General features: G+C 39.7%; 1 pseudogene; it reads right to left on the bottom strand.

Annotated features, from left to right (window-relative positions):
- Positions 1 to 2,938: 2,938 nt before the first annotated feature.
- Positions 2,939 to 4,776, bottom strand: LOC107159614 (annotated as a pseudogene).
- Positions 4,777 to 8,706: the final 3,930 nt, after the last annotated feature.

Here is an 8,706-nt window from a genome sequence, read left to right as displayed (position 1 = left end):
TCTGAATAATATGCAACATTGTTTGAATATTTATGAACCTTATATAAATTATATCATTCTATTTGTATCTGTCTGTAAATTGTCTTTTTTCACTCTCAAGGTTTCTGAGATTGATACACACTTACATATTTTGCCCTAATTTAATCTTACATTCTTCTATTTCACTGCCTTTATTAATTTGAGTTACTTCAAGGTTTTCTTCATTTTTCTACTACCGGAAAAGATACAGCTATAAGAGTTCTTATACATGAGAATATTTCTCCAAATTTGACTTTTCTCAGGAAAGAAAGTGCTAAGTAAAAATTTTTGTATATGCCTCTTCAGCACACTTACTAAATTTTAAAATGAAATTTTAAATTTAGAGCAATTTATACTAGCACAATAAAAGTTAATGTGTTCACAGTATTCTACATTTGCATCAATACTGGTATTCTCTAATATATAATGTTTCCTAGTATCTCTAAGTTATAATGTTATTATTGTAGTTTCAATTTGTATTTCTCTAGTTACTATCAGGGTAGGGAATACTTTAAATTTTGTTTTACTTAATCTTCCTCTTCAAGGAATGCCTGTACATAAAGGTTGAGGTTATAGCTCAGTGTTAGACACAGATTTAGCATATATAAGACCCTAGGTTCAATCCTTAGCACCACACACACACAATATATTTATCCATATATCTATGAACATATGCACATTTGAGTATTCTTTGGCAAAATTGTCTTTTTCTTATTAATTTGTAGGAATTTTTTATAAATTCTGAATATTAATGTTTCTGAATAGCTTGATATTTGGTAGAACATATTGTTCTTGATATTTGGTAGGACACTTACCGCCATTTATACTTTCTTGCTAAAATTATCCTGAATATATTATGCCTAAGGTATTTTCAAAGCAGATTTGTTTAGTTCCATTAAAAACTATTACATTTTTGTTGAATACATACAATATTTAGTGAACCAACATCTTTAAGATACTGATTTCTTGAAATTCTTCTCATACAACATATACAAACATAAATGCATATGTGCTTCTGATTTTGTTCTTTTACATCTGGACATTATATTTTGTGGTTTTTCTTCCATGCTTTTCTATGCTTGATGCTGTTTTAATAGTCTTTTTCAGCATTTTAAATGATTTTATAGACTTACTAATATGTAATATAATCACAAGTTTCAAAACTTAAGTCTCTCAACTGGTTTCTCATTCTTCTTTTAACCAGAAACATCTAATGTTGTGAGATATTTAATTCACTTTCAGAACTACTTTATCCTTATGCATGGAAAACTCATATATATACTTCCTTTTTTATATTAATGAGAACATATTTTACATATAGAAAGTATGTGACTTGTATGTGTTTTCTTCTAGAAATAATAAAACGAGCAACCACATACTACCCACCCAGCCTAAAAAAATAGCACAATAATCATTTTGCATCCCTACTATCAGTCCCCAAGCACATATTCCACCTATCTACTTGCTCTCTCTAAAAGCAGTCCACATAAGAAAATCCACACTCATAATATTATTGTTTTGTCTGAAACTTTCTTTGTTTTCCCCTCTACAACCATGTGCAACTTTTCTTCAGTACTCTGTAGTCCTTCCTGTAACCCTGGAGCATAAGCCTGCACATAGGCTCAGTTCTGCGTTGCACTGACTGTACGGATGTTATCTAGGATGTTGTACTGCTACACTGGGCCTGACCCAGTAATGACTGTGGATTGACTTGAATGTGGTATTAACCCACATCTGACTGCAGGCAATGCCTCCCGGGGGATCGAGATCTCCTATGCATCTTCCTGTTCTCCTCAGACAGTTCACTTAGGCTAAATTATGGATAATTTGTACTTTGTCATTGTAAACAGTGTTTTAGTGTACTGTATTTTCTATTTGGCTATTGTTTTGTAAATGATTTTTCTTCTCAAAATGAATGGATAGTACTGATCCATAATAATTGTTTGCTGACTTTGTTGACTTCTTTCTAGGTAGATGGCTATGTCATCTATAAATTTGTAAATTGCAATCTTTTTCCTTCAGTTCTTACTATTCTGTGCCAGTCTTTTATGTTTTATGTTTCATTTATTATACAGTTGACCAGGACTTTCAAAATGTTTTAAAATACTAATGATAGTGGGCATTTTTATCACGTTCCCATCTTAAAGAAATAAATTCAATATTTCATTTGGATTGGGATATAAAACATTTACAAATTAAGCAATTTCCTTCCTTGTCATAATATACGAAGTTTGATCTTAATTTTTTAAAAGTTGAACATTTCCAAATGCTATTTCAAATTGACTAAAATATATGACTTTTCTCATTTGGTCTATTAACATCATTAAACACATTAATCAATTTTGTGACACAAAAAAATTCTGAAATCTTCATGACAAACCTATATTTTATTACTTTAAAATCTGTTTTTAATATATTATTAAATTCATTTAGCCAGTGATGCACTTACTTTTTTGCATCAACTTCAATTAATAAAAGACAGGGGGAAATTGGGTATTTTTAAAGTTTGGTANTGTCCCGTCCGGCAGGACACATCAACGTGGGCAGCGAACCTAGATGGGGAGGAATGAAGGGACAAGAGACACGAAAGGTGACAGCAAGACAAGAGTTCTGATCAAGCTGCAAACTTTTATTGTTCACACAGGGGTATTTATATGCTGGGGATGGGGAAGCTCTCTTATCGGCAGTTGCTGGATGTCTGCACAAGGTGAGATAACCGCAGGATGTTTCAGGAAGATAGGTTTCAGGAAGATAGGTGGCCGCAGGATGTCTCAGGGAGATAGATGGCTGCAGGGTGTCTCCCAGGCAGGATGTCTCCCAGGGGGCTGTTTCTTGTAAGTGTCAGGCTATTCTTTGAAGGAGAATTTCCTTCTAGTCCCTGACAAGACTGCTGCAGGAGTTCTTATGCTTTGGCTATGAAATCTGAGCTGCATAAGGCAACATTGGCTATTAAGGCTTATTTCTAAGATGGAGCATTATCCTTAAATCTGATGCCATTTCCAGAGAACAGTAGGAGAATCAGAGCTATCTCGAATCTTCAGGTTCTGTTTTGTTGACTTTCTTTTCCAAAGTAGAAGTTGAATGAGGATAGTCTTTTAAAATCCCAAGGCTCTCTGAGGAGTGGGACTTGGCCTCACTTGAGTAAAGTCTACTCAGCTACCCATGCACCACAAAATGATGGGGCTGTCTGTTCTGCAAATTAGGCATTTGGATATTCAAAGGTCTCTTTCCTTGTCCATCTGAGTTATCAGAAGGCAAGCCATCAGGACTGTGCTCTTCTGAGTTCTGCCTGGTAAAGCCCTATAGACAGTCTTCTCTCAGCATGCTGCAGTCTCTCATAGCATAGCCGGCTTGGGCACAGAGGAGCTCTATCTGCTTTGCCATCACCTTTTCAGACTGCTGTGAACTAAGGGCTGCATGTTCTTCACTCTTGGCTCTAGCCTGCTGAAAGAGTGTGTGCATAGAATCCTGGAAATCTGGAAACACATCCTCTACTTTAATTCTCTTTAGGGATAATTCATCTCTTTCACCACATTTTGACTTGATGTATCTGTAAGTATATTTATAGGTGATTTCTCGAGAAATATGCCTAGCCAGAGCAAAAAGTTCATCTCTTCTTGTAAGCTGGGCATTATCTTTCACATAGAATTGGGCAGCTGCTTCGTTAACAGTGAGCTCATGAAGTGTGAGATGTTTCCCATCCTTTTTATTTGAGTCAAATCTGCCATACATTGCACTGTATTTTCGAATTTCCTCCTCTTTTTGTGGATCATCATCACTCATTTAAAAAACGTGACCAATCATTTTGGCCAACTTCTAGTTGGTTTTTTAGCAGCTCTTTCACTTCATTCAAGTCACTTTTTGTCAATGTGGGGGTCCATTCACTCCACACACTCAGCCATAGAGAGGGCAGCAGCAGCAGCATCCAGTGCCTCACTACTTTCCTTGGAGAAAGCTGGAGAGCCAAGGTCTGCTGGGGTCAGACTGTGTTCCGTCTCAGTAGCATGGTGGCCTTGCCAGAGTCTGTTGTGCTAAGCTCCCATCACATCTGACTTCCCTTGTCCCAAGCTCTGCACACAAGTAGTGGCAGCACATTTGGGAATTTTTAAATGAGGTTCCTTTCATTACTACTTCAGGATATTCCCAGCCAAGTTTGTGATCCCTCTCGTACTTTGTAAATAGGTATACTACTGACAGGAAGGGAAGTCTGTGGTTGATTGAAAAGGCCAGGGTTTGTAATCCAGTCTCTCAAAGCCTTCTATAGTCTTCTAACATGAAGGGGCTTGCTAGCCATGTCAAGGAGTGCCAGTGATTTCCAAAAATTCCTCTTCTCCAGCTTCACAGAGTTGCTGCACATCATCGCCACCTTGTTGGATAAAGGCATCAAAAAAGCAGATTGGCTTTCTGCAATATTCTAGATAGCTGCAACTCTCCCAGGGTCCTGGGTAAGGCTGCAGCCATTACTGTGGATGGGTTTAACTTGGCCTGCAGCTGCAGCAGTCTTGGCGCACTCTCCCCGGAGGACAACTCAGCCCCAACTCTGAAGAGGCGGTCCCCGGTTCTCCCTCAGGCGGCGGTGGCCTGGACGCCCCGCTCCCGCCTTCGCGGGGGAAGGGAAGGGAAGGTGGTGGGCGCGGTCTCCCTGCGCATGGCCAGCTCCGGCCCGCTGCTGCCCGCCCGCCTGCCCAGGTGGCGCTCGCTCTGCTGCGGTGGCGGTGGCGGCGGCAGCGGCGGCACCTCCCCTGCCCTCCTGGTGCGCGCTGCACCTTCCCGTCCCCCGTCCACCTCCGTCGTAGCCTGCACCCCCAGCGCGCCTTCCAGTTGGGAGATTCGTTCTTGCTACTTTGGCGGCTCAGGTCCTCTAGTGGCCAAGTGTCGCAGATACAGGTGTGGGCCGCCACCCGGCAGGGGAGCGGGTGAGGCTGCGGGGCTTGGCCTCTTCCTACCGCCCCCATCCCTGAATAAAGAAATTTTTAAAAACTCAACTTTAAAAAATAGCCCAGCCTATACATGTACAAATGAACTGAATAGGCACTTATTAAAAGAAATATGCATAAAAAGTCCAACTTCTTTAACAATCAGGAAAATGCTAATCAAAACTACACTGAGATTCCTTCTCACTTCTCTTAGTGTGGCAAGCATGAAAAATACAAAAAACAAAAAAAGTTGGTGAAGATGTGGGGAAAAGAAACACATACACACAGTTGGTGAAAATTTAAATTATTTTAGTCACTGTAAAAATCAGTATGGAGTGTACCCAAAAGGCTAAAAGTAGAACTACTGTATGATCAAGTTCTATCATTCCTTGGTATTTATCCAGAAGAATTAAAATGAGTATACTTTAAAAACAAATGCATACAAATAAAATGTTTGCCACAGCACAATTCACTAGTCAAGTTATGGAGTCCGCCTAGATGGCTATCAACAGATGAATGGATAAAGACAATTATATAATATTATATATATATATTATATATATGTGTGTATATATATATATGTGATATATATATATATCACAATGGAGTATTATTCAGTCATAAAGAACAAAATTCTACGATTTGCGGGGAAACTGATGAAACTGAAGAATATAATTTTGAGTTAAATAAGTCATACTGTGAGAAAATATTATATGTTTTCTCTCATATGTAAGCTAGTGGGGTGTGTGGAGGTGACACCATAAAAGTAGAAGACAGACCTAGATAGTATAGGAAGAGGATCGGGGAGGAAGGATGAGGGAGGTATTGAGAAGTGAATTTAATCAAATTGTTTGCATAGATACCCAATTAAACTCATCATTTTGTAATATACACGCCAATGGGAGGGGGGGCTCTCTCCAAGAGTTAAAAAAAAATTTCTCCAGAAAACACAAAAAGTAAAATAAAAATAGTGCAAATAAAATTGAGGTAATTAAAGAGTTCCTGCTCCCCACGGTGGCTCCCTTAAATTAGGTGACCTTGAACCAGGTTGAGAAGCAGGACAAATCAGGTTGGGAAGAGTGCTAGAGATTATGGAGTGGAGGGCTGGACACATGCACTGAGGCATTTAGAAGGGCTCTGGTACATGGTGTGGGGCATTGCAGTGTGAACCAGGGGAATAAGACGATCAAACCATACATTATGCAAAAGTTTGTCTGCTTTAGCAATGTTTAGGATGTACTGGGATGAACTGATTACTGCAGAAGTCTAATTGAAAGGTAGAGGTGGGACACACAGTAGGAGTGCAAAGGAAGAAAGGGACTTGAAAATGAAGAATTTGAAGAAAAAAAAAAAGAAATAAAATGGGATCACCGGGAAATAAAAGGGAGACCAACAGAGTAAAGGAAAAGGATAGAGAAGGAGGAGAAGGGGGCATGAGGAAGTATTTGGTAACAAAGTTCACCAAATTATGATATATCCATGTTTGAATATACCACGATGAATCTAGTTTATATATATTAGTATAATGTACTACTACTGCTACTACTACTTCTACCACTAGAAAGAAAATCAGGACAGTAGAACAAGCAGATCAGGGGAGGAAGAAGGGGAGGGAGAGGGAAGGTATTGAGGAATGAGACTGATCAAATTATGATATGTGCATATATGAATATTGCATAATAAATCCCATTATTTATTATTGCATAATAAATCCTATTATGAATAGTTATCATGTGCCTATAAAAAGAATAATTTTTTTTAAAAAAAGGATTTACAGGGAAGTGGATAAAGGAAAAACTAAATGGATGCAGTCATTGAAAATCACCCGAAAAAGTCCCAAAATTTTAGACTAAGGAAATAGCAGAAATAAGCAAGGTGCATCAGTTGATTGCAGAGAAAAAAGATGAGCTTCAGGGCAAAACACATCTGCAGTGTTCTGTGGGTTTGCCAACACCAAAAAGCGAGGCCCCAGTAAGACCTAGATTGAAGGGCTTGCCTGGGGCTTGAAATCTCTTTTATATCATAGAGGTGACCTACCTTGGGTTTTCCTTCCCTGCTGGGGACAAAGTGTTCTCTTGTCATTCACACTTGAACAGTTGCAAGAGCCTTGGCACCAAGGCCCTCTTGGAGGGTGAGGGTGGGTATGGTGCAGATAGGGCAATAGTTTGAGAGAATATTGTCTCTCCTGCAACTGTCACCCATGAAATCAGCACTTGGCTAGCACCCCTGCTCTACTCTCCCTTGTCTTTAGAACCATGTGGGCTCAGGCTGAGACTCCTACAACACTTTGTCCTCAAGTGGTCTATTTGATGTGCTGTTATTGCCCTCTGCATTAGTCAGCTCAGGCTGCTGCAACAAATACCATAGCCTGGGTAGCTGAAGCAACAGATATTTAAACATTTCTCACCTTTCTAGAGGATGGAAGTGTAAGATCAGAGCACCAGCATGACTGGGTTCTGGTGAAGACTGTCATCTGGTGCCGCAGTCCGGCTGGCTGGGCAAAATAGCTGGGGGTTGACGAACAACTTGTGTACATTGATACAGCAGGAGTAGGAGCCGTTTATTGTAGGACAACAGAGGTATTTATACATTCCACACAGCTTATCTAATTAACATAAACTCGATACAGCAGTCAACCAATAAGGAATCTCCACACTTAATGGCTCGCTGGCATTACTTCATAAACCACTCCCTCTGGCAAAATGCCAGGCGCCATCCAGACTTGTTTACAGACTCTAACATTTTCCAGGCGCCATCCTGACTTGTTTATAGACCTTAACACTATGACAGGTTACTTCACTGCAATTTGTAAGTGTGCTGTGAGTGCCTTGGGAGAGAAGAGACACATGTGGATTCCCTGCCTTCAGGTTAAGTCCAGACAAACTCCCTCAGCACACAGCCAAGAGCCAAGGACCAACATGAGGAGCTGACACACCAGGACATCTTCTCTTATCATACAGTTCCACCAAGGCAGGAGACTGTCCTGTGCATCCAAATACCATCTTGCAATGAAGAAGGAACAGCACTAAGAAATCTGAGCATTCCTAGAAAGTGCAGCCATCCAAAAGAAGCAGCTGAGTCCAGCAAAGCCCAGATTCTGAGGGTAATTCTATAATTTGGCATAATTGGTGGGCAAAAATCACACCTAGGACTGCAACCCTGAAGGATGCTGATAACACTGAAAACAAACATGGCAGGTTCATTCTGTTTGTCTCATCTGGTAACTATGAAGGATATGGAGGCTCTGAAGCCAGAAAAGGAGAAGGAAAGAACCTGAGCAGGTGAGTATTTACCTTCTGTGTGCGGCTCCAGGACAGGTTCTGTCCAAATTTGTTGTTTCAGAGCTTTTTCTCCCAGGTACTGCTATCTAGCATTTCATAAAAACTGACTAAATAAAAGCTATGTAGTTGCCAAGAAGGGCTCTGTGCACTAGCACATGGACATATTTAACACACATGCTTTTAGCTTTGGCCTGTCCATAGTACTTCACACCAACAGTGTATCTGCAGAGTTTAAAAAAAAAATTTTTTTCCCTCAGGAAAAAAAAAAAAAGGTAGCTTAAAAAGAGAACATCTCTTGTCCCTCATAGGTCTAAAACTTTTAGGAAGAACTAATAAACAGAATTAAGAATCTGATGTGCAAAGGCAAAAATGTCCCTGTATTTCATTCAGCTTTAAAAAAAAATTGGTTTGCCAGTAAGTTCATTTATTTGGTGGGTCTCTTTACTGTGATTTGAATTGACCTACTGTATGGAACACAGGCCAATCCCATC

This window comes from Marmota marmota, unplaced genomic scaffold, assembly GCF_001458135.2.
Source record: "Marmota marmota marmota unplaced genomic scaffold, marMar, whole genome shotgun sequence".
Classification (NCBI taxonomy): domain Eukaryota; kingdom Metazoa; phylum Chordata; class Mammalia; order Rodentia; family Sciuridae; genus Marmota; species Marmota marmota.
This window is presented reverse-complemented; position numbering and strand designations above follow the sequence as displayed.